General features: G+C 44.1%; 15 pseudogenes; all 15 read right to left on the reverse strand.

Annotated features, from left to right (window-relative positions):
- Positions 1-1,504: 1,504 nt before the first annotated feature.
- LOC148267403 (5S ribosomal RNA) lies at positions 1,505-1,622 on the reverse strand (annotated as a pseudogene).
- Positions 1,623-1,971: 349 nt separating this feature from the next.
- On the reverse strand, positions 1,972-2,090 carry LOC148267404 (5S ribosomal RNA; annotated as a pseudogene).
- A 3,602-nt stretch (positions 2,091-5,692) lies between these two features.
- On the reverse strand, positions 5,693-5,811 carry LOC148267405 (5S ribosomal RNA; annotated as a pseudogene).
- A 3,030-nt stretch (positions 5,812-8,841) lies between these two features.
- On the reverse strand, positions 8,842-8,960 carry LOC148267406 (5S ribosomal RNA; annotated as a pseudogene).
- Positions 8,961-10,113: 1,153 nt separating this feature from the next.
- On the reverse strand, positions 10,114-10,232 carry LOC148267407 (5S ribosomal RNA; annotated as a pseudogene).
- Positions 10,233-11,046: 814 nt separating this feature from the next.
- LOC148267408 (5S ribosomal RNA) lies at positions 11,047-11,165 on the reverse strand (annotated as a pseudogene).
- An 812-nt stretch (positions 11,166-11,977) lies between these two features.
- Positions 11,978-12,096, reverse strand: LOC148267409 (5S ribosomal RNA; annotated as a pseudogene).
- Positions 12,097-12,444: 348 nt separating this feature from the next.
- Positions 12,445-12,563, reverse strand: LOC148267410 (5S ribosomal RNA; annotated as a pseudogene).
- A 3,600-nt stretch (positions 12,564-16,163) lies between these two features.
- On the reverse strand, positions 16,164-16,282 carry LOC148267411 (5S ribosomal RNA; annotated as a pseudogene).
- A 345-nt stretch (positions 16,283-16,627) lies between these two features.
- On the reverse strand, positions 16,628-16,745 carry LOC148267412 (5S ribosomal RNA; annotated as a pseudogene).
- A 348-nt stretch (positions 16,746-17,093) lies between these two features.
- LOC148267413 (5S ribosomal RNA) lies at positions 17,094-17,212 on the reverse strand (annotated as a pseudogene).
- A 321-nt stretch (positions 17,213-17,533) lies between these two features.
- LOC148267414 (5S ribosomal RNA) lies at positions 17,534-17,652 on the reverse strand (annotated as a pseudogene).
- A 275-nt stretch (positions 17,653-17,927) lies between these two features.
- Positions 17,928-18,046, reverse strand: LOC148267415 (5S ribosomal RNA; annotated as a pseudogene).
- A 2,525-nt stretch (positions 18,047-20,571) lies between these two features.
- Positions 20,572-20,690, reverse strand: LOC148267416 (5S ribosomal RNA; annotated as a pseudogene).
- A 2,202-nt stretch (positions 20,691-22,892) lies between these two features.
- LOC148267417 (5S ribosomal RNA) lies at positions 22,893-23,011 on the reverse strand (annotated as a pseudogene).
- Between the last annotated feature and the right edge of the window lie 3,886 nt (positions 23,012-26,897).

Consider the following 26,897-nt stretch of genomic DNA (forward strand, 5'->3'; position numbering starts at 1 on the left):
AGTGGTGGACTATAAATGAATGCACCAAAAATATTAATCAAAATGCCACATCATCGCGACTCATGCCAGCAAATAAACCAGCAGACCGTTCCTCTGGTCGCGCGTAACATTTAACGCCCCTTTCGTAAAAAGATGGGTGTAACACGAGTACTTTTCAGGAAGTCACCCATTCTAGTATTACTCTCACTAAAGAACACTTAATTGCGGAGTTCTGATAGGATCTGGTGCATTAGTGGTGGTATGAGTTCACCCGTCCTATTTCGCACTACAAATGCATATACCCTTTCCACTTCCCTCCCCTATCCCGTCATTTGTTTTGCTATCCTGCACATCGCCCCTCTGCTTCTAGTTCTAATATCAAGCAAAATTCCTTGGTGCCTCAATTCACACCCAGATGAACGGACCACCCGTTGCACCTCTGTTTTCGTTGGTATACTATGTAAGATACTCGTAATAACACTCTTATCATGTGGTGAACTATAAATGAATGCACAAAAAATATTAACCAAAATGCCCCGGTACTACAACTCACGCTGGTCATAAAGTTTAACTCCTCATCCTCAAAAAGATGGGCGCAACAGGACTTCTTAGGAGGTCACCCATCCTAGCACTACTTTTGACCAAACAAGCTTAACTGCGGAGTTCTGATGGGAGCCGTTGCGTTAGTGCTGGTTTGATCACATTCTTTCCATTATGCACTGCAACTAGATATACCCCTTCTCCTTCCCTCCACCCTCCCGTCATTTGTTTTGCTGTGCATGCAAACCACACCTCTTCTTCTAGTTCTAATATCAACAAAAATGCCCCGGTGTGTTGACTCATGCCCAGAGGAACGGATCGTCCGCCGCACCTCTTTTTTCGTTATTCTACTATGTAACATGCTCTTAATGACACTCTTATCACGTAATGAATTACAAATGAATGCACGAAAAATATTAAGCAAAATGCCCTAGCACCACGACTCACATCGGTGAATGAACTGGCAAAATGTGGCTTCGGTCACGGGGAACATTTAACACTCCGTCTGCTAAAAGATGGGTGCAACACGAAGACTTTCAAGGAGGTCACCAATCCTAGTACTACTCTCACTCAAGCACCCTTAACTGTAGAGTTCTTATGGGATTCGGTGCATTAATATTGGTATGATATCACTCGTCCCATTCTGCGCTACAAATGCACTCACTCCTTTTCCTTCCTTCCCTCGTCCCATCAATTATTTTGCTGTGCACGCACACTGCACCTCTGCTTCTAGTTGTAATATCAAGCAAAATGCCCCGGTGCCTCGATTGATGCCCAGAAGAACGGACATCCTGCTACACCTCTGTTTTCATTTCTCCACTATGTAAGATGCTCTTAATGACACTATTATCATGTGGTGGACAATAAATGAATGCACAAAAAATATTAAATAAAATATCCCAGTGCCGCGACTCAAGTTTGTGAATGAACCAGTGGACTGTGGCTACGGTCGCGCGTATCGTTTAACGCTTCGTCTGTAAAATGACGGGTGCAACAAGGGGACTTCCCAGGAGGTCACCCATTCTAGTACTACTCTCGCCCAAACACACTTAACTGTGGAGCTCGATGAGACCTGGTGCATTAGTGCTAGTTTGATCGCACCCCTTCCATTCCGCGCTGTACATACATATGCCATTTCTCCTTCCTTCCCCCCGCTTGTTATTTATTTCGTTGTGCGTGCACACTGTACCTCTGTTTCTAGTTTTAATATCAAGCAAAATTTCCTGGCGGCTCGACTTACACTCAGAAGAACAGAACGCCTGCCGCACCTCTTTTTCATTATTCTACTATATAATATGCTCTTAGTGACACTCTTATCATGTGGTAGATTACAAATGAATGCATGAAAAATATTAAACAAAATGCCCAGGCCCCGCGACTCATGTTTGCGAATGAACCTGCGGACCGTGGCTCCGATCCCGCATAACATTTATTACTTCGTCTGCAAAAAGATAGGTGTAACACAAGGATTCCCTAAGGGGTCACCCATCGTAGTACTACTCTCACCCAAGTACGCTTAACTGCAGAGTTGTGATGGAATCAGGTAAATTAGTGCTGGTATGATCGCACCTTTTCAATTTTGCACTTCAAATACATATACTCCTTCTCCTTCCCTACCCTCTCCCGTCATTTGTTTCGCTGTGCACGTACACCGCACCTCTACTTCTAGTTCTAATATATAACGAAATACCCTGGTGCCTCGAGTCATGCCCAGATGAAGTGACTGCTCACCGCACCTCTATTTTTGTTGTTCTACTATGAAAGATACTCGTAATGAATTTCTTATCTTGTGATGGACTATAAATGAATGCATAAAAAATATTAACCAAAATAAACCGACGTCGCGACTCATGCCAGCGAATGAACTGGTGGATAGTGTTTTCGATCCCGTGTGATGTTTAACGCCCCGTCTGCAAAAAAATGGGTTCTTCATGAGGACTTTCTAGGAGGTCACCCATCCTAGTACTACTCTCGCTCAAGCACGCTTAATTGCGGAGTTCAATGGGATTCGGTGCATTAGTGCTAGTATGATCGCACCCCGTCCATTCTGCGGTATAAATACATATACCACTTCTCCTTCTCTCCCCCCTCCCATCATTTGTTTTGCTGTGCGCGCACAACGTACTTCTGTTTCTATTTATAATATAAAGTGAAATACCCCACGCCTCAACTCATGCCTAGATGATCGAACTGCTTGCCACACCTCATTTTTTGTTGTTCTACTATGTAAGATGCTCGTATTGACACTCTAATAACGTGGTGGATTATTAATGAATATACGAAAAATATTAACCAAAATATCCCGGAGTCGCGACTCACACTGGTGGACTATGGCTTCGGTCGTGCGTAACGTTTGATGTCCCGCCTACAAAAAGACGGGTGCAACACGAGGACTTCCCAAGAGGTCACCCATCCTAGTACTACTCTCGCCAAAACATGTTTAACTATGGAGTTTGATACGATCAGGTGCATTAGTGCTGCAATGATTGCACCTCTTCCATCCACACTACAAATACATATACCACTTCTCCTTCCCTTCCCCCCTCCCGTCATTTGTTTCGTTGTGCACGCACACTGCACCTCTACTTCTAGTCTAATATAGAGTAAAATGCCCCAGTACCTCGACTCACGCCTAAATGAACAGACCACTCGCCGCACCTCACTTTTTGTTATTCTACTATGTAATATACTCGTAGTGATATTCTTATCACGTGGTGGAGTATAATTGAATGCACAAAAAAGATAAAGTAATATGCACCGGTGTCGCGACTAACGCCGGTGAATGAACCAAGGAACCATGGCTCCGGTCGCGCATAATGTTTAATGTCTCATTTGCAAAACAACGGGTGCCACACGAAGAATTCCCAGGAGGTCACCCATCCTAGTACTACTCTCGCTCAAGCATGCATAACTGTGAAGTTCTGGTGGGATCTGGTGCATTAGTGTTAGTATGATCGCACCTGTCCCATTCTGCGTCGCAAATACATATACCCCTTCTCCTTCCCTCATCCCTCCCTTCTTTTGTTTCGCTGTGTGCGCATATTGCACCTCTGCTTCTAGTTATAATATCATGCAAAATTCTCCAGCGCCTTGACTCACGCACAAATGAACGGACCACCCGTCGTACCTCTATTTTCGTTGTTCTACTATGTAAGATACTCGTAATGATACTCTTATCTCATGATGGACTATAAATGAATGCATAAAAAATATTAAGCAAAATTCTTCTACGCCGCGACTCACGCCGGTGAATGAACTGGTGGATCGTGTCTCCGGTCACACGTAATGGTTAACGCATCAATAAAAAGATGGGAGCAACACGAGAACTTCTCAGGAGGTCACCCGTCATAGAACTACTCTCGCCCAAGCACGTTTAGCTGCAGAGTTCTAATGGAATACGATGTATTAATGTTGGTATGATCACACCTGTCCCATTCTGCGATGTAAATGCATGTGCCCCTTCTCCTTCCCTCCCCCCTCCCATCATTTGTTTCTTTGGGGGCGCATACCTTACATCTGCTTATAGTTCTAATATCAAACAAAATTACCCAGCGCCTCGACTCACGCCCAATTGAACAGACCTCCTGTCGTACCTTTGTTTTCGTTATTCTACTAATTAAGATGCTTGTAATGAAATTCTTATCACATTGTGGACTATAAATGAATGTACGAAAAATATTAAGCAAAATGTCCTGGTACCGCAACTCACGTTTGTGAATAAACTGATGGACCATTACTCTGGTCGTGCATAATGTTTCATTCGTAAAAAAATGGGTGCAACCCGAGGACTTCCCAGGAGGCAACCCATCCTAGTGCCACTCTCGCCAAAGCACTCTTAACTACAGAGTTCTGAAGGGATCCGGTGCATTAGTGTTGGCATGATCGCTAACATTCTATTCCGTTCTACAAATACATATACCTCTTCTCCTTCCCTCCTCGCTCCCATCATTTGTTTCTCTGTGCACGCACACCTCACCTCTGCTTTTAGTTATAATAATAATCGAAATGACCCGGTGCCTCGACTCACACCTAGATGAACGGATTGCTCGCCGCACCTCTGTTTTTGTTGTTCTACTGATTAAGATGTGCGTAATGACACTATTATCACGTGGCGAACAATAAATGAATGCACGAAAAATATTAAGTAAAATGTCCCGGTGCCACGACTCACACGTGCAAATGAACCAGTTGATTATGGCTCTGATCGTGCGTAATGTTTAACGCCCCATCCCTAAAAAGATGGTTGTAACACAAGGACCCAGGTGGTCACCCACCTAAGTACTACTCTCACCCAAACACGCTTAACTGTGGAGTTCTGATGGGATCTAGTGCATTAGTGATGGTATGGTCGCCCCCTTCCCATTTCACGCTCAAATGCATGTACCCCTACTCATTCCCTCCCTCCTTCCATCATTTGTTTCGTTGTGGGTGCATACTGCACCTCTGCTTCTAGTTTTGATATTAAGCGAAATGCCCCGGCACCTCAACTCATGCCCAAATGAACGGATCTCTTGCCGCACCTCTTTTTCTGTTGTTCTACGATGTCAGATTCTTGTAATGACACTCTTATCACATAGTGAACTATAAATGAATGCACAAAAAATGTTGAGCAAAATGCCTCGACACCGTGACTCACTTTGGCGAATGAACCAGCAGACCGTATCTCTTGTCGCGCGTAATGTTTAATGCCACATCCATAAAAATACGGGTGCAACACGAGAACTTCCCAGAAGGTCACCCATTCTAAAACTACTCTCGTCCAAGCACTCTTAGTTGCGGAGTTCTGATGAGATGCAGTGCATTAGTGCTGGTATGATCATACACGTCCAAATCTGAGCTACAAATGTATGTGCCCCTTCTCCTTCCCTCCCCCTCCCATCATTTGTTTTTCTATGCATGCACACTTCACCTCTTCTTCTAGTTCTAATATTAAGCGAAATGCCCCGGTGCCTCGACTCAAGCCCAGATGAACAGACCACCAACCCCACTTTTGTTTTCGTTTTTCTACTAATTAAAATATTCGTAATTACACTTTTATCACGTGATGGACTATAAATGAATTAATGAAAAATATTAAGTAAAATGCTCTGGTGCCTCGACTTATGCTAGCGAATGAACTGGCTAACTGTGGCTCTGGTCGTGCATAATGTTTAACACCCCGTCTGCAAAAAGATGGGCATAACACGAGAAATTCCCAAGAGGTCACCCATCTAAGTGCTACTCTCACCCAAACACACTTAACTGTGGAGTTCTGATGGGATTCGGTGCATTAGTGATGGTATGATCGCACCCTTTCCATTTCTCGCTCAAATGGATGTACCCTTACTCATTCCTTTCCCCCCTCTCATGATTTGTTTCATTGTGCGTGCACTCTGCAGTTCTACTTCTTGTTCTAATATTATGTAAAATGTCCCGGTGCCTCAACTCATGCCCAAATTAATGGATCTCCTGTCGCAACTCTTTCTTTGTTGTTCTACTATGTAAGATGCTCGTAATAACACTTTTATCACGAGGTGGACTATAAATAATTGCATAAAAAATATTAAACAAAATGCTTTAACGTCACGACTCACGCCTGCGAATGAACCGGCTGACCGTGGCTCCGGTCGTGCATAATGTTTAACGCCCCGTCCGAAAAAGATGGGTGCAACACGATGGCTTATCAGGGGGTGACCCATCCTAGTACTATTCTCACCCAAGCATGCTCAGTTGTGGAGTTCTAATGGGATCCGGTGCATTAGTGATGGTATGATCACACTTATCCCAATCCGCGCTACATACACATATACCCCTTCTCCTTCCCTCCCCCCTCCCATCATTTTTTTCGCTGTGCGCGTACACCGCACCTCTCCTTCCAATTCTAATATCAAGCAAAATGTCTCGGCACCTCGACTCACTACCAAATGAACGGACTGCTCGCAATGACACTCTCATAATGACACTTTTATCACAAGGTGGACTATAAATGATTGCACAAAAAATATTAACCAAAATACTCCAGCACCGTGACTCACATTTGCGAATGAACCGGCAGATAGTAGGTCTGATCGCGCGTAACGTTTAACGCCCCGTCTGTAAAAAGACGAGTGCAATACGAGGACTTCCCAATAGGTCACCTATCCTATAACTACTCTCGCTTAAACACGCTTAACTACAGAGTTCTTATAAGATATATTGTATTAGTGCTGGTATGATCACACCTATCCCATTCCGCACACACCGCACCTCTGCTTCAAGTTCTAATATCAAGTGAAATGCCCCAGCGGCTTGAGTCAATCCTTGATGAACGGATCGACTTCTGCACCTCTATTTTCGTTGTTCTACTATTTAAGATACTCGTAATAACACTCTTATCACATAGTGGATTATAAATGATTGTACGAAAAATATTAAGCAAAATGTCCCAGCGCCATGACTCATGTTTGCGAATGAACCAGCGGATTGTAGGTTCGGTTGCACTTAATGTTTAATGCCCCGTCTACAAAAATATCTGTGTAACATGAGGACATCCCAATAGGTCACCTAGTACTACTATTGCTCAAGCACGCTTAACTGTAGAGTTCTTATGGGATCTAGTGCATTAGTGCTGGTAATCTCACACCCGTTCCATTGTGTGCAGCAAATACATATGCCACTTCTCCTTCCCTCCCCCCTCCCATCATTTGTTTCGCTGTGCGTGCACACCTCACCTCTGCTTCTAGTTCTAATATCAAGCAAAATACTCCAGCGTTTCAATTCACGCCCAGATGAATGGACCATCTGTCGCACCTCGTTTTTCATTTTTTTACAATGTAAGAGGTTCGCAATTACACTCTTATTACGTGGTGGACTATAAATAAATGCATAAACATAGTAAGCAGAATGTCCTGACACCGCGACTCACGCTGGTAGACTGTGGCTCCGGTCACGCGTAATGTTTAATGCCCTATCCAAAAAAAGATAGGTGCAATATGATAACTTCTCAAGAGGTCACCCATTTTAGTACTACTCTCGCCCAAGCACGCTTAACTGTAAAGCTTGATTGGATCCGGTGCATTAGTGCTGGCATGATCGCATCCCTTCCGTTCCACGTTGTAAATACATATACCTGTTCTCCTTCCCTCCCCCCTCCCGTCATTTGTTTCACTGTGCGCGCACACCTCACCTCTGTTTCTAGTTCTAATATCAAGCGAAATGACTTGGTGCCTCGACTCATGCCTAGATGAACGAACCACCTATCCCACTTTTGTTTTCATTGTTCTACTAATTAAGATGCTCGTAATGACACTCTTATCAAGTGGTAAACTATAAAGGAATGCACAAAAAAGATAAAGCAAAATGCCCTGGCACCGCGACTCACATTTGTGAATGAACAGACGGACCGTGGCTCCAGTCGCATGTAAAGTTTAACGCCACATCTGCAAAAAAAAGGGAGCAACACAAGAACTTCCTAGGAGGTCACCCATCTTAGTACTACTCTCACCCAAGCAGGCTCAACTACAGAGTTCGGATATGATTCGGTGCATTAGTGCTTGTATTATCGCACTTGTCCCATTTCACGCTGCAAATGGATGAGCCCCTTCTCCTTGCCTCCCCCCTTCTATCATTTATTTCACTATGCGTGCACACCTCACCTCTGCTTCTAGTTCTAATATCAAGCAAAATGCCCTAGCACCTCGACTCATGCCCAGATGAACGGACCACCCACCGCACCTCTATTTTTTTTTTATCCACTAATAAAGATTCTTGTAATGACACACTTATCACGTGGAGGACTATACATGAATGGAAAAAAATATTAAGCAAAATACCTTAGCACCGCGACTCACACTGGCAGACTATGGCTCAACTTGCGCGTAATGTTTATGCCCCATCTGCAAAAAGACGGGTGCAAGATGAGGACTTCCCAGGAGTTCACCCATCCTATTACTATTCTCGCCCAAGCACGCTTTCCTGCAGAGTTGTGATGGGATCCGGTGCATTAGTGCTGGTATGATCCCACCCGTCCCATTCCGCGCTGCAAATTAAATATTCTCCTTCTCCTTCCCTCCCCCCTCCCATCATTTGTTCAGCTATGCGCGCACACCACACCTCTACTTTTAGTTCTAATACCAAGCGAAATGCCCCGATGCCTTGATTAACACCATGATGAACGAAGTGCCTGCCACACATCTATTTTCATTGATCTACAAATTAAGATGCTCGTAATAACACATTTATCACGTGGAGGACTATAAATGAATGGATGGAAAATATTAAGAAAAATGCCCCAACGTCGCGACTCACATCGGGGGACTGTGGCTTCGGTCACGTGTAATGTTTAACACCTCCTCTACAAAAAAACAAGTGCAACACGAGGTCTTCCTAGGAGGTCACCCATCATAGTACTACTCTCACCCAAACACGCTTAACTGCAGAGTTCTAACTGGATCCGGTACATTAGAATTGGTATGATCACAACAATATCATTTTGCACTGCAAATACATATAGTTGTTCTCGTTCCCTCCCCCCTCCCATATTTTCTTTCACTGTGTGCACACACCGTACCTCTGTTTCTAGTTCTAATATCAAGCGAAATGGCCCGCTGCCTTGACTCACGCTCAGATGAATGAACCACCAGTTGCACTTCTATTTTCGTTGCTCTACTTTGTAAGATACTCATAATGACACTCTTATCATGTGGTGGATTATAATTGAGTGCATAAAAAATATGAAGTAAAATTCCTTGGTGCCGCAACTCATGTTTGCGAATGAACTGGTAAACCATGGCTCCGGTCCCGCATAATGTTTAAAGTCCCGTCTACAAAAAGAATGGTGCAACACGAGGATTTTTCAGGAGGTCACCCATCTCGGTACTACTCTCGCCCAAGCACATTTAATAACGAAATTTTGATGGGATCTGGTGAATTAGTGTTGGTATAATCACAGCTGTTGAATTTCATGCTGCAAATGCATATACCCCTTCTCATTCCCTTCCCCCTCTCGTCATTTATTTCGTTGTGCGTGCACACCGTACCTATATTTCTAGTTTTAATATTGAGCAAAATGCTCTAACACCTCGACTCATGCATATATGAATGGACTGCCCGCCGCACCTCTATTTTTGTTGCTCTACTATGTAAGATACTCGTAATGACACTCTTATCTTGTGATTGATTATAAATGAATGCACAAAAAATACTAAAAAAAATACCTTTGCGCCGTAACTCATGCTGGCGAATGAATCGTATGGGATTCGGAGAACTAGTGTTGGAATGATCATACCAATTATAATTTGCGCCGCAAATACATATACCCCTTCTCCTTCTTTCTCCCCTCCCGTCATTTGTTTTGCTGTGCGCGTACCTCACCTCTGCTTCTAGTTGCAATATGAAGAAAAATGCCCCGATGCCTCCACTAATGCCCATATGAATGGAACACCCGCCGCCCCTCATTTTTCATTGTTCTACTATGTAAGATGCTCGCAATGACACTCTCATCTTGTGATGGGATTTAATTGAATGAATGAAAAATATTAAAAAAATTTCCTCGGTGCCGTGACCCACATTTATGAACGAACTGGCAGACCGTCACTCCAATCCCGCGTAACATTTAATGCTCTGTCTGTAAAAAGAAAAGTGCAACACGAGGACTTCTCAGGAGGTCACCCATCTTAGTACTACTTTTGCCCAAACACGCTTAATAGCGGAGTTCTGATAGGATCCGTAAAACTAGTGTTGGTAAGATCGCACCCATTTTAGTTTGCACCGTAAATACATATACCTCTTCTCCTTCCCTCTCATTTCCCGTCATTTGTTTCGTTGTGCGCGCACCTCACCTCTGCTTCTAGTTGTAATATCAAGCGAAATGATACGATGCCTCAACTCATGCCCATATGAACGGAACACCCGCCGCACCTAGTTTTTCGTTGTTCTACTATGTAAGATACTCGCAATGACACTCTTATCACGTGATGGGCTTTAATTGAACGCGCAAAAAATATTAAGCAAAATGCCTTGGCGCCGTGATTCACTTTTGCGAATGAATCGACGGACTGTCGCTCTAGTCCCGCATAACATTTAATGCCCCGTCTGCAAAAAGAAGGGTGTAACCCAAAAAATTCCCAGAAGGTCACCCATCCTAGTACTACTCTCGCAAAAGCACACTTAACTACGGAGTTATGATAGGATCTGATGAACTAGTGCTGGTATGATCGCAATCGTTCTAATTTGCACCGCAAATATATATACCCCTTCTCCTTCCCTCTCCCCTCCCATCATTTGTTTCGCTCTGCACGCACCTTACCTCTGCTTTTAGTTCTATTATAGAGCAAAATGCCCTGGCGCATCGACTCATGCCCATTTGAACGAAACACCCGTCGCACCTCATTTTTCATTGTGCTACTATGTAAGATACTCACAATGACACTCTAATCATGGGATGAGATTTAATTAAATGTGCAAAAAATATTAATTAAAATGCCCCGGTGCCATGACTCACGTTTATGAAAGAACCGGTAGACTGTCGCTCCGGTCCCGCATAACATTTAACGCCCATTTGTAAAAAAAAGATTGCAACACGAAGGCTTCCCAGGAGATCATCCATCCTAGTACTACTCTCACCCAAGCACACTTAGCTACAAAGTTCTGATGGGATCTGGTGAACTAGTGTTAGTATGATTGCACCCTTTCTTGTTTGTGCCGCAAAAAGATATGCCCCTTCTCCTTCCCTCTCCCATCCTGTCATTTGTTTCGTTGTGCGTGCGCCTCACTTTTGCTTCTAGTTCTAATATGAAGCGAAATTCCCCATCGCCTCCACTCATACCCATATGAACGGAATGCTCTCTGCACCTAGTTTTTCGTTGTTCTACTATTTTAGATGCGCGGAATGGCACTCTCATCACGAAATAGGCTTTGATTGAATGCACAAAAAATATTAAGTGAAATACCCCGATGCCGTGACTCAGACTTGCGAATGAACCGACGGGCTGTCCCTCTGGTCTCACATAATGTCTAACGCATTGTCTGTAAAAAGAAGGGTGCAACACGAGGACTTCCCAAGAGGTCACCATCCTGCTACTACTCTTGCCCAAGAACGCTTAACTGCAGAGTTATGATGGGATTGGGAACTAGTGCTGGTATGATCGCACCTGTTGTGGTTTGCACCACAAATACATATACCCCTTCTCCTTCCCTCTCCCCTCTCATCATTTGTTTCGCAGTGCACGCACCTCACCTCTGCTTCTAGTTCTAATTTCAAGTGAAATGCCCAGGCACCTTGACTAATTCTCATATGAACGGAACGCCCGCCACACCTCATGTTTCATTGTTCTACTATATAAGATGCTCGCAATGACACTCTTATCACGTGATGGGCTTTAATTGATTGAGCAAAAAATATTAAGCAAAATACCCTGGTTCTGTGACTTACATTTGTAAATGAACCGGTGGACCATTGATCCGGTCTCACGTAACATTTAATGCCCTATTTGTAAAAAGAAGGGTGCAACACGAGGACTTCCCAGGAGGTCACCCATCCTAGTACTACTCTCGCCCAAGAACACTTAACTGCAGAGTTCTGATGGGACCCAATGAATTAGTATTGGTATGATCACACCCTTTCTTGTTTGCGTCGCAAATACATATGCCTCTTTTCCTTCCTTCTCCCCTCCAGTCATTTGTTTCGCTGTGCGCGCACCTCACCTCTGCTTCTAGTTCTAATTTTAAACGAAATGCCCAGGCGCCTCGACTAATTCCCATATGAACGGAACGCTCGCCACACCTCTTCTTTCATTGTTCTATTATGTAAGATGCTCGCAATGACACTCTCATCCTATGATGGGCTTTAATTAAATTCGTAAAAAATATTAAGTAAACTACCCTGGCGCCGTGACTCACGTTTGCGAATGAACCGGCAGACTATCACTCTAGTCTAGCAGAATGTTTAATGCCCCATCTACAAAAAGAAGGGTGCAACACGAGAACTTCCCAGGAGGTCATCCATCCTAGTACTACTCTCGCCCAAGCACGGATAACTTTGGAGTTCTTATGGGATCCAGTGAATTAGTGCTAGTATGATCGCACCCTTTCTTATTTGCGCCGCAAATACATATGCCCCTTCTCCTTCCCTCTCCCCTCCCATCATTTGTTTCGTTATACGAGCACCCCACCTCTGCTTCTAGTTCTAATATCTAGCGAATTCCTCCAATGCCTTGACTCATGCTGACATGAATTGATCGCCCGTCGCACCTCGTCTTTTATTGTTCTACTATTTAAGATGCTTGTAATGACACTCTCATCACGTGATGGGCTTTAGTTGAATGCACGAAAAATATTAAGCAAAATGCCCCAGCGCTGTGACTCACGTTTGCGAATGAACTGATGAACCATTGTTCCAGTCCTGCATAATGTTTAACACCCCGTCTGCAAAAAAAAGAGTGCAACACGAGGACTTCTCAGGAGGTCATTCATCTTAGTACTACTCTCGGCCAAACACACTTAACTACGAAGTTTTGATGGGATCTAGTGAATTACTGCTGGTATGATCGCACCCGTTCCAGTTCGAGCCGCAAATACATATGCCCATTTTCCTTCCCTTTGCCATCCCATCATTTTTTTCGCTTTGCGCGCACACCTCACCTCTGTAGTTCTAATATCAAGCGAAATGCCCCGGCACGTCGACTCATGTAAATATGAACGAATCACCTGCTGCACCTCTGTTTTTGTTGTTCTACTATGTAAAATACTCATAATAACACTCCTATCACGTGATGGGCTTTAATTGAATGCACGAAAAATATTAAGCAAAATACGTCGGTGCCATGACTCACGTTTGCGAATGAACAGAAAGACCGTCGTTCCTGTCCCACGTAACACTTAGCGTCCCGTCTGCAAAAAATATTATGCAACACGAGAACTTCCCAGGAGTTCTCCCATCCTAGTACTACTCTAGTGTAAAAATGCTTAACTGCAGAGTTCTAATGGGATTCGGTGAATTAGTGCTGGTATGATCGCACCCATTCCATTTCGCGCTGCAAATACATATACCCCTTCTCCTTCCCTCCCCCTTCCTATCATTTTTTTTATTATGCGCGCACCCTGCACCTCTTCTTCTAATTCTAATATCAAGTGAAATGCCCTGGCGGCTCAACTCACGCCCAGATTAATGGACCACCCGCCGCACCTCATTTTTCATTGTTCTACTGTGTAAGATACTCGTAATAACACTCTTATCACGTGATGGACATTAATTTAATGCACAAAAAATGTTAAACAAAATGCTCCGGCACCGTGACTCATGTTTCCGAATGAACCGGTAGACTGTCGCTCCAGTCTCGTGTAACGTTTAACACCTCGTCTGCAAAAAGAGGGGTGCAACACGAGAACTTCTAAAGAGGTCACCCATCCTAGTACTACTCTCACCCAAAATTGCTTAACTGCAGAGTTCTGATGGGATCCGGTAAATTAGTGCTGGTATTATCGTATCTATTCCATTTCACACTATAAATACATATACCTGTTCTCCTTCCCTCCCCCCTCCCGTAATTTTTTTCACTGTGTGCAAATCCCATACCTCTGCTTCTAATTCTAATATCAAGCAAAATACCCCCGCGGCTCGACTCATGCCCAGATGAACAGACTGTCCGTCGCACCTCATTTTTTGTTGTTCTACTATGTAAGATGCTCGTAATAAGACTCTTATAACGTGGTGGACTATAAATGAATGCTCGAAAAATATAAAGAAAATTCCTTGATGCTGAGACTCACGTTTGCGAATGAACTGACAGACTGTTGTTTCGGTCGGGTGTAACGTTTATTGCCTCATGTGTAAAAAGAAAGGTGCAACCCGAAAACTTCCTAGCAGGTCACAAATCCTAGTACTACTCTCGCCCAAGCACGCTTAACTATAGAGTTATGATAGGATCCGATGAATTAGTGCTGGTATGATCACACCCATTCTAGTTTGCACTGTAAATACATATACTTCTTCTCCTTCCCTCTCCTCTCCCGTCATTTGTTTCGCTGTGTGCGCACCTCACCTCTGCTTCTAGTTTTAATTTCAAGCGAAATGCCAAGGCACCTCGACTAATTCCCATATGAACGGAATGCCCGCAGCCCCTCATCTTTCGTTTTTCTACTATATAAGATGCTTGCAATGACACTCTCATCTTGTGATGGGCTTTAAATTAAATGCGCGAAAATTATTAAGCAAAATGCCCCGACACCGTGACTCACGTTTGTGAATGAACAAGTGGACAGTCGCTCCACTCCCGCGTAATATTTAACGCCCGTCTATAAAAAGAAGGGGCAACATGAGTACTTCCCAAGAGGTCACCCATCGTAGTACTACTCTCGCCCAAACACGCTTAACTGAAGAGTTTTGATGGGATTCGGTGAACTAGTGCTGATATTATCACACTAGTTCTAGTTTGCACTGTCAATACATATACCTCTTCTCCTTCCCTCTCCCCTCCCAACATTTGTTTCGTTGTGTGCGCATACCTCACCTCTGTATCTAATTCTAATATCAAGTGAAATGCCCCGGTGCCTCGACTATGCCCATATGAACGGATCGTGCCACACCTCATTTTTTGTTGTTCTATTATGTAAGATGCACGTAAAGACACTCTTATCACGTGATGGGCTTTAATTGAATGTGCAAAAAATATTAAGCAAAATACCCCGGCGTCGTGACTCACGTTTGCCAATGAACCGGCAGACTGTTGCTCCGGTCCTAAAAAATGTTTAACGCCCCGTCTACAAAAAGAAGGGTACAACAGGAGGACTTTTCAGGAGGTCTCCTATGCTAGTACTACTCTCGCCCAGCACGCTTAACTGAAAGTTCTGACGCGATCCAGTGAACTAGTGCTGGTATGATCGCAACAATCTAACTTGCATCGCAAAGATATATTCTCCTTCTCCTTCCCTCTCCCCTCTTGTCATTTGTTTCACTGTGCACGCACCTCACCTCTTCTTCTACTTCTAATGTCAAAGAAAATGCCCCAGTGCCTCAACTCACGTCTATATCAACGGAACACCCGCCGCACCTCCTTTTTCGTTGTTCTACTGTGTAAGATGCCCGTAATAAAAATCTTATCACATGGTGGGCAATAATTAAATACACGAGTAATATTAACCAGAATGCCTCGGTGCCATGATTCACATTTGCGAATGAACCAGCGGACCGTCGGTCCGGTCCCGCGTAACATTTAACGCTCCATCTACAAAAAAAATGGTGCAACATGAGAACTTTCCAGGAGATCATGCATCCTAGTACTACTCTCGCCCAAGCAAACTTGACTGCGGAGTTCTGATGGGATTCGGTGAACTAGTGTTGGTATGATCACAACCGTTCTGGTTTGCGCCGCAAATACATATACCCCTTCCCCCTTCCCTCTCCCTTCCCATCATTTATTTCGCTATGTGCGCAACTCACCTCTGTTTCTAGTTCTAATATTGAGCAAAATTTCCTGGTACCTCGACTCATGTCTATATGAACGAAACACCCGCCGCACCTCCTTTTATTTCACTGTGCTTGCAATGACACTCTCATCATGTGATGGGCTTTAATTGAATGAACGAAATATTAAGCAAAATGTCCCGGCACCATGACTCACGTTTGCGAATGAACCAGCCGACCGTTCCTATGGTCCCGCGTAATATTTAACGTCACGTCTACGAAAATACAGGTGCAACACGAGTACTTCCCAAGAGGTCACCCATCCTAGTACTACTCTCGTCGAAGCACGCTTGACTGTGGAGTTCTGATGGGATCTGGTGAACTAGTGCTGGTATGATCGCACCCCTTCTAATTTGCATTGTAAAGACATATACCCCTTCTCCTTCCCTCTCCCTTCCTGTCATTTGTTTTGCTGTGCGCGCAATTCACCTTTGCTTCTAGCTCTAATATCGAGCGGAATGCCCTGGTACCTCGACTCATGCCCATATGAAGGAATTGCCTGCCACACCTCATTTTTATTTGTTCTACTATTTAAGATGCTCGCAATGACACTCTCATCACGTGATGGAATTTGATGAATGCACAAAAAATATTAAGCAAAATGCCCCGGCACTGTGACTCACATTTTGAATGAACAAGCGGACAGTCGCTCTAGTCCCGTGTAACATTTTACGCCTGTCTATAAAAAGAAGGGTGCAACACGAGTACTTCCCAAGAGGTCACTCATCGTAGTACTACTCTCACCCAAGCACGTTTATCTGCAGAGTTCTGATAGATCTAGTGAACTAGTGCTAGTATGATCGCACCCCTTCTAATTTGCGCCACAAAGACATATATCCCTTCTCCTTCCCTCTCCCTTTTCGTCATTTTTTTCGATTTGCACGCAACTCACCTTTGCTTCTAAATCTAATATCGAGCGAAATGCCCCAGCGCCTCGACTCATGTCCATATGAATGGAACACCCGCAGCACCTCCTTTTTCATTGTTCTACTATGTAAGATGCTCGTAATAACAATCTCATAAAGTGATGGGCTATAATTGAATGCACGAATAATATTAAGCAAAATGCCCCGGCGCCGTGACTCACGTTTGCGAATGAACTGGCAGACCGTCACTCCAGGCCCCCATAACATTTAACGCCCCATCTGCACAAAGAAGGGTGCAACACGAGTGCTTCCCAAGAGGTCACCCATCGTAGTACTACACTCGCCCAAGCACGTTTGACTGTGGAGTTCTGATGGGATCCGGTGAACTAGTATTGGTATTATTGCAACCGTTCTGATTTGCGCCACAAATACATATACCCTTTCCCCTTCCCTCTCCCTTCCCATCATTTGTTTCGCTATGCGCGCAACTCACCCTACTTCTAGTTCTAATAGACTCATGTCTATATGAACGGAACACCAGCCACACCTCTTTTTTTTTGTTATACTATGTAAGATTTTCGTAATAACAATCTTATCACGTGGTGGGCTATAATTGAATACACGAATAATATTAAGCAAAATGTCTCATCGCCGTGACTCATGTTTGCGAATGAACTAGCAGACCGTCGCTCCTGTCCTGTGTAACGTTTAACGCCCCGTCTAAAAAAAAAAGGTGCAACACAAGGAATTCCCACGAGGTCACCCATCCTAGTACTACTCTCTCCCAAGCACGCTTAGCTACGGAGTTCTGATTTGATCCGGTGAACTAGTGCTTGAATGATAGCACCCTTTCTTATTTGCACCACAAATCCATATGCCCCTTTTCCTTCCCTTTCCCCTCTCATCATTTGTTTCGCTGTGGGCACACCTTACCTTTGCTTCTAGTTCTAATATCAAGTGAAATTTGTCGTCGCTTCAACTCATGCCCATATGAACGGATCACTATTTAAGATGCTCGTAATAACACTCTAATCATGTGATGAGCTTTAATTGAATGCACGAAAAATATTAAGCAAAATACCTCGATGCTGAGCGCAATGTTTAACACCCCGTCTTCAAAAAGAAGGGTGCAACACGAGGACTTCCCAGGAAGTCACCCATCCTAGTACTACTCTCGCCCAAAAATGCTTAAGTGCGGAGTTCTGATGGGATTCGGAGAATTAGTGCTGGTATGATCGCACCTGTTCCATTTCGCGCTGCAAATACATATACCTTTTCTCCTTCCCTACCCCTTCCCATCATTTTTTTCGCTGCGCGCGCACCCCGCATTTCTTCTTCTAAATATAATGTCAAGTAAAATGTTCCGACGGCTTGACTCATGCCCAGATAAACGAACCGCCCACCGCACCTCGTTTTTCATTGTTCTACTATGTAAGATGCTCATAATGAGATTTTTATGACATGGTGGACTATAAATGAATGCACAAAAAATAATAAGCAAAATGCCCTGATGCTGCGACTCACGTTTGCAAATGAACCGACAGGCCGTGGTTCCGGTGGCATGTAAAGTTTATTGCCTCGTATGCAAAAAGAAGGGTGAAACATGAGAACTTTCTAAGAGGTCAACCATCTTAATACTACTCTCACCCAAAAATGCTTAACTATGGAGTTCTGATTGGATCCGGTGAATTAGTGCTGGAATGATCGCACATGTTCCATATCGCGCTGCAAATACATATACCCCTTCTCCTTCCCTCCCCCCTCCCATCATTTTTTTCGCTGTGCGTGCACCGCACACCTTTGCTTCTAATTCTAATATCAAGCAAAATGCCCCGTCGGCTCTACTCACGCCCAGATGAAATGAATGCACGAAAAAAATTAGCAAAATGCCCTGACACCGCGACTCACATTTGCGACTGAACCGACAGACCGATGTTCTGGTCGCGCGTAATGTTTAATGCCTCGTGTTCAAAAAAATGGGTGTAACATGAGAACTTTTCAAGAGGTCAACCATCTTAGTACTACTCTTATCAAAGGACACTTAACTGCAGAGTTCCTATGAGATTTGGCGCATTAGTGCTGGTCTGATCGCACCTATCCCATTCTGTGTTACAAATGCATGTGCCCTTTCTGCTTCCCTTCCTTCTTCCATCATTTATTTCGGTGTGCGTGCACCTCACCTCTTCTTCTAGTTCTATTATCAAGTGAAGTGCCCCGTGTCTTGACTCATGTCCATATGAACGGATTGCCCGCCGCATCTCGTTTTTAGTTGTTCTATTATGCAAGATTCTCTCAATGACACTCTTATCATGTGATGGGATTTAATTCAGTGCGTGAAAAATATTAAGGAAAATACCCCGGTGTCATGACTCACATTTACGAATGAACCAGCGGATCGTCGCTTCGGTCCCACGTTAACGCCCCGTCTATAAAAAGAAGCGTACAATATGAGAAATTCTCAAGAGGTCACCCATCCTAGTTCTACTCTCGCACAATCATGCTTTACTACGGAGTTCTGATGGGATCCGAAGAACTAGTGCTAGTGTGATCGTACATGTTCTAGTTTGCGCCGCAAATACATATAACCTTTCTCCTTCCCTTTCTCCTCCCGTCATTTATCTTACTGTGCACGCACCTCACCTCATCTTCTAGTTCTAATATCAAGTGAAATGCCCCATGCCTCGACTCATGCCCATATGAATGGATCGCCCGCCGCATCTCATTTTTCGTTGTTCTACTATGTAAAATGCTCGCAATGACACTCTTATAATGTGATGGACTTTAATTCAATACGTAAAAAATATTAAGCAAAATGCCCCGGTGTTGTGACTCATGTTTGCGAATGAACTAGCGGACCGTCGCTCCGGTCCCACGTAACGTTTAATGCCCCGTCTTAAAAAAGAAGGGTGCAACGCGATAACTTCCCAAGAGATCACCCATGCTAGTTCTACTCTCGTACAAACACACTTTACTGTGGAGTTTTGATGGGATTTTGAGAACTAGTACTGCTGTGATCGCATACATTCTAGTTTGCGCCGCAAATACATATAGCCCTTCTCCTTCCTTCTCCCCTCCCGGCGCCTTGACTCATGCCCATATGAAAAAAAGGTCCGCCGCACCTTATTTTGTTGTTTTACTATGTAAGATACTCACAATGACACTCAGATCACGTGATTGGATTTTATTGAATGCACGAATAATATTAAACAAAATGCATCGGTGCCATGATTCACGTTTGCAAATGAACAGACAGACCGTCGCTCCGGTCCTGCGTAACGTTTAATGCCTGTCTATAAAAAGAAGGGTGAAACACGAGGACTTCCCAAGAGGTCAACCATTTTAGTACTACTCTCGCCCAAGCAAACTTAACTGCGGAGTTCTCATGGGAACTGGTGAACCAGTGCTGGTATGATCGCACTAAATCTAGTTTGCACCGCAAATACATATACCCCTTCCCCATCCGTCTCCCCTCCCGTCATTTGTTTTACTTTACGCGTATCTCACATTTGCTTCTAGTTCTAATATCAAACGAAATACCCTGACGCCTCGACTCATGCCCATATGAACGGAACGCCCGCCGCACCTCGTTTTGTTTTGTTCTACTATATAAGATACTCATAATGACACCTTTATCATGTGACGGGTTTTAATTAAATGTGCAAAAAATATTAAGCAAAATGCCCCAGCATCGTGACTCAAGCTTGCGAATGAACCAGCGGACCTTCTCCTTGGTCCCACGTAACGTTTAACGCCCAGTCTGCAAAAAGAAGAGTGCAACACGAGAACTTCCCAGGAGGTCAACCATCCTAGTACTACTCTCGCCCAAGCATGCTTAACTGCAGAGTTCTCATGGGAACTGGTGAACTAGTGCTTGTATGATCACACCCAATTTAGTTTGCACCGCAAATAAATATACCCCTTCTCCCTCCCTTTCCCCTCCCATTATTTGTTTTGCTGTGCATGCACCTCACCTCTCTTTCTAGTTCTAATATCAAGCGAAATGCCCCGGCGTCTCGACTCATGCTGATATGAACGGAACACCTGCCGCACCTTGTTTTTTGTTGTTCTACTATGTAAGATACTCAGAATGACACTTTGATCACGTGATGGACTTTAATTGAATGCGCGGATAATATTAAACAAAAAGCCCTGGTGCCGTGACTCATGTTTGCGAATGAATCGGCAGACCATCACTCTGGTCCCGCGTAACGTTCGTAACGTTTAATGCTCTGTCTGCAAAAATAAGGGACTAACAAAAAAACTTCCCAAGAGGTCACCCATCTTAGTACTACTCTCGCCCAACCACACTTAACTGTGGAGTTCTGACGGGATCCGATGAACTAGTGCTTGTATGATCGCACCCTTTCTTGTTCGCACTGTAAATACATATGCCCCTTCTCCTTCCCTCTTCCCTCTCGTCATTTGTTTCGCTGTGCGCACACCTCAATTCTGCTTCTAGTAATAAATCAAGCAAAATGCCCCGATGCCTTAACTCATGCCCCTATGAACGGATCGCCCACCGCACCTCGTTTTTTGTTGTTATACTATTTAAGATACCCACAATGACACTGTTATCACGTGATGGACTTTAATTGAATGCACAAAAAATATTAAGCAAAATGCCCTGACGCCGTGACTCACGTTTGCAATTGAACTGGCGGATCATCGCTCCGGTCTTGCGTAACGTTTAATGCCCCGTCTTCAAAAAGAAGGGTGCAATACTAGTACTTCCCAAGAAGTCACTCATCCTAGTAGTACTCTCTCTGAAGCACTCTAAACTACGTAGTTTTTATAGGATCTAGTGAACAAGTGCTGGTATGATCGCACACATTTTAGTTTACGCCGCAAATATATATACCCCTTCTCCTTCTCTCTCCCCTCCCGTCATTTGTTTCACTGTGCGTGCACCTCACCTCTGCTTCTAGTTCTAATATCAAGTGAAATGTCGCGGTGCCTCAACTCATGCCCATATGAACGGAACGCTGGCCGTACCTCATTTTTCGTTGTTCTATAATGTAAGATGCTCGCAATAACACTCTTATCACATGATGGGATTTAATTGAATTCGCAAAAAATATTAAGTAAAATGTCTCGGCACCGTGACTCATGGTTGCAAATTAATCAGCAGAACATAGCTCCGGTCCCGCGTAACGTTTAACGCCCCATTTGTAAAAAGAAGAGTGCAACACGAGGACTTCCCAGGAGGTCACCCATACTAGTACTACTTTTGCCCAAGCACGCTTAACAGCGGAGTTTTTATGGGATCTGATAAACTAGTGATGGTTTGATAACACCAATTCTAGTTTGTATATCCCTTCTACCTTACTCTCCCCACCCATCATTTGTTTCATTGTGTGCGTACCTCACCTCTGTTTCTAGTTCTAATATCAAGCGAAATGCTCCAGTGCCTTGACTCATGCCCATATGAACGGAACACCCGCCGCATCATATTTTTTGTTTTTCTATTATATAAGATGCTCGCAATGACACTCTCATCACATGATGGACTTTAGTTGAATGGGCAAAAAATATAAAGCAAAATGCCTCGACGCCGTGACTCGTATTTGCGAATGAACCAGTAGACTGTTGCTTCGGTCTCACATAACGTTTAACGCCCTATTTGCAAAAGGAATGGTGCAACACAAGGACTTCCACCAATCCTAGTACTACTCTCGCCCAAGCACGGTTAACTACAGAGTTCTGATGGGATCAAGTGAACTAATGCTGGTATGATCGCACCACTTCTTTTTTGCGCCACAAATACATATGCCCCTTTTCCTTCCCACTCCCCTCCCGTCATTTGTTTCGTTGTGCGCCCACCTCACCTCTACTTCTGGTTCTAATATCAAACGAAATGCCCAGGCACCTCGACTCATGCCCATATTAATGGATCGCCTGCCGCAACTCATTTTTCATTGTTTTGTAATTTAAGATACTCACAATGACAATCTTATCACATGATGGGTTTTAATTGAATGCGCAAAAAATTTTAAGAAAAATATCCCATCGCCGAGACTCACGTTTGCGAATGAATTACCGGACCATCACTCCAGTCCCGCGTAATGTTGAGCGCCCCGTCTGTAAAAAGAAGGATGCAACACGAGGACTTCTCAAGAGGTCACCCATCCTAGTACTACTCTCGCACAAACATACATAACTTTGAAGTTCTGATGGGATCCGGTGAACTAGTGTTGGTATGATCACATCCTCTCTTGTTTGTACAGTAAATACATATGCCCCTTCTCCTTCCCTCTCCCCTCCCGTCATTTTGCACCTCACCTCTGCTTCTAGTTCTAATATCAAGCAAAATATCTCTGCGCTCCGACTCATGCCCATATGGATGGATCGCCCGCCAAACCTCATTTTTAGTTGTTCTACTATTTAAGATACTCGGAATGACACTCTTATCATGTGATGGGGTTTAATTGAATTCGCAAAAAATATTAAGCAAAAAGCCTCGGCGCCGTGACTCATGTTTGCAAATGAATTGGTTGACTGTAATTCTGGTCCAGCGTATTGTTTAACGACCCATCTACAAAAAGAATGGTGCAACACGAGAACTTCCTAAGAGGTCACTCATCCTAGTACTGCTCTCGCCCAAGCACGCTAAACTGTGTAGTTCTTATGGAATCTAGTGATCTAGTGCTGGTATCATCGCACACGTTCTGGTTTGCGCTGCAAATACATATGCCCCTTCTCCTTCCCTCTCCCTTCCCGTCATTTATTTTGTTGTGCGTGTACCTCACGTCTGCTTTTAGTTCTAATATCAAGCAAAATGCCTCGATGCCTTGACTCATGAAAATATGAACATAATGCCCGCAACACCCCATTTTTCGTTTTTTATACTGTGTAAGATGCTCGCAATGACACTATTATCACATTGTGGCATTTAATTGAATACGTGAAAAATATAAACCAAATGCCCCGGCATCGTGACTCACGTTTGCGAATGAACTGACGGATCATCGCTCCAATCCTGTGTAATGTTTAACACCCCGTCTTAAAAAAGAAGGGTGCAACATGAGTACTTCCCAGGAGGTCGCTCATCCTAGTACTACTCTCGCCTAAGCACGCTAAACTGCGTAGTTTTGATAGGATCCGGTGAACTAGTGCTGGTATAATCGCACACGTTCTAGTTTGCGCCGCAAATACATATACCCTTTCTCCTTTCCTCTCTCCTCCCATCATTTATTTCGCTACGCGTGCACCTCACCTTTGCTTCTAGTTCTAATATCAAGCAAAATACCCCAGCACGTTGACTCATGCCCATATGAACGGAACGCCCATCGCACCTCGTTTTTTGTTGTTCTATTATGTAAGATTCTCACAATGACACTCTCATCACGTGATGGCATTTAATTTAATTCGCAAAAAGTATTAAGCAAAATACCCCGGCGCCGTGACTCACATTTGCGAATGAACTGGCGGATCGTCGCTCCGGTCCTGCGTAATGTTTAACACCCCGTCTTCAAAAAGAATGGTGCAACACGAGTACTTCGCAGGAGGTCACTCATCCTAGTAGTACTTTCACCCAAGAACTCTAAACTGTGTAGTTTTGATGGGATCCGGTGAACAAGTACTGATATGATCGCACACGTTCCAGTTTACGTCGCAAATACATATACCTCTTCTCCTTACCTCTCCCCTTCCGTCATTTGTTTCGCTGTGGGTGCACCTCACCTCTGCTTTTAGTTCTAATATCAAGCAAAATTCCCCGGCACCTCGACTCATGCCCATATTAATGGAACGCCTGTCGTACCTTATTTTTCATTGTTCTATAATGTAAGATGCTCACAATAATACTCTTATCACATGATGGGATTTAATTAAATGTGCAAAAAATATTAAGCAAAATGCCCCGGCGCCGTGACCCACATTTGCAAATAAAGCAGCAGAACATCGCTCCAATCCTGCGTAACGTTTAACGCCCCATTTGCAAAAAGTGCAACACGAGGACTTCCCAGGAGGCCACCCATTCTAGTACTACTTTCACCCAAGCACACTTAATAGCGGAATTCTGATGGGATCTAGTAAACAAGTGCTGGTATGATCACACCAATTCCAATTTGTATACCCCTTCTATTTCACTCTCCCATCCGGTCATTTTTTTCGCTGTGCGCACACCTCACCTCTATTTTTTATTTCCAATATCAAGCGAAATACCCCGGCGCCATGACTCATGCCCATATAAACAGAACACCCGCCGCAAAATATTTTTCGTTGTTCTACTATGTAAGATGTTCGCAATAAGACTCTCATCACATGATGGGCTTTAGTTGAATGGGCAAAAAATATTAAGCAAAAAGCCCGAGTGCCATGACTCACGTTTGCAAATGAATCGGCGGACTATCGCTCCGGTACCGCGTAATGTTTAACTCCCCGTTTGTAAAAAGAAGGGGCAACACGAGGACTTCCCATAAGGTCACTAATCCAATTACTACTCTCGCCCAAGCACGCTTAACTGCGAAGTTCTAATGGGATCTGGTGAACTAGTGATGGTATGATCGCACCATTTCTTGTTTGTGCCGCAAATACATATGCTCCTTCTCCTTCCCTCTCTCCTCCTGTCATTTTTTTCGTTGTGCGCGTACCCCACCTCTTCTTCTAGTTCTAATATCAAGCGGAATGCCCCACCGCCTCGGCTCACGCCCATATTAATGGATCGCCCACCGCACCTCATTTTTCGTTGTTCTACACTTTAAGATACTTGCAATGATAATCTTATCACGTGATGGGTTTTAATTGAATGCGCGAAAAATTTAAAGCAAAATGTCCTGGTGCCGTGACTCACGTTTATGAATAAACTGCCAGACCGTCACTCCGGTCCCGCGTAATGTTCAATGTCCGTATGCAAAAAGAAGGATGCAACACGAGGACTTCCAAGGACGTCACCCATCCTAGTACTACTCTCGCCCAAGCATGCATAACTTCAGAGTACTGATGGGATCCGGTGAACTAGTGCTAGTATGATCATACCCTTTCTTGTTTGCACCGCAAATACATATGACCCTTCTCTTTCCCTCTCCCCTCCGGTCATTTGTTTCGCTGTGCGCACAAGTCACCTCTGCTTCTAGTTCTAATATCAAGCGAAATGTCCCGGTGCCTCGACTCATGCCCATATTAACGAATCGCCTACCGCACCTCATTTTTCATTGTTCTACTATTTAAGATACTTGCAATGAAACTCTTATCACGTGATGGGCTTTAATTGAATTCGCAAAAAATATTAAGCAAAATGCCCTGTTGTCGTGACTCACATTTATGAATGAACCGATGGACCGTCGCTCCGGTCCCGCATAACGTTTAACAACCCCTCTGCAAAAAGAAGGGTGCAATGCGAGGACTTCCTAAGAGGTTACCCTTCCTAGCACTACTCCCGCCCAAGCACGTTAAACTATGTAATTTTGATGGGATATGGTGATCTAGTGCTGGTATGATCGCACATGTTATGGTTTGCGCCGCAAATACATGTACCCCTTCTCCTTCCCTCTCCCCTCCCGTCATTTGTTTTGCTATACGCGTACCTCACCTTTGTTTTTAGTTCTTATATCAAGCGAAATGACCTAGTGCCTCAACTCATGCCCATATGAACGGAACGCCTTGTGCACCTCGTTTTTGTTGTTCTACTATGTAAGATGCTCGCAATGACACTCTCATCACGTGATGGCATTTAATTGAATGGGAAAAAAATATTAAGCAAAATGCCTGGGTGCCGTGACTCACGTTTGGGAATGAACTGGCGGATCATCGCTCCGGTCCCACGTAAAGTTTAACACCCCATCTTAAAAAAGAAGGGTGCAACATGAGTACTTCCACGGAGGTCACTCATCCTAATACTACTCTCGCCCAAACACGCTAAACTGCATAGTTTTGATGGGATCCGATGAACTAGTGTTGGTATGATCTCACACGTTTTAGTTTGTGCCATAAATACACACACCCCTTCTCCTTCCCTCTCCCCTCCTGTCATTTGTTTCGTTGTGCGCGCACCTCACCTCTTCTTCTAGTTTTAATATCAAGCAAAATGCCCCAGCGCCTCGACTCATGCACATTGAACAGAATGTCGGCCGCACCTCGTTTTTCATTGTTTTAGT

The sequence above is a fragment of the Carica papaya genome, chromosome 3 (genome assembly GCF_054855325.1).
Source record: "Carica papaya isolate Zhongbai chromosome 3, ASM5485532v1, whole genome shotgun sequence".
Classification (NCBI taxonomy): Eukaryota; Viridiplantae; Streptophyta; class Magnoliopsida; order Brassicales; family Caricaceae; genus Carica; species Carica papaya.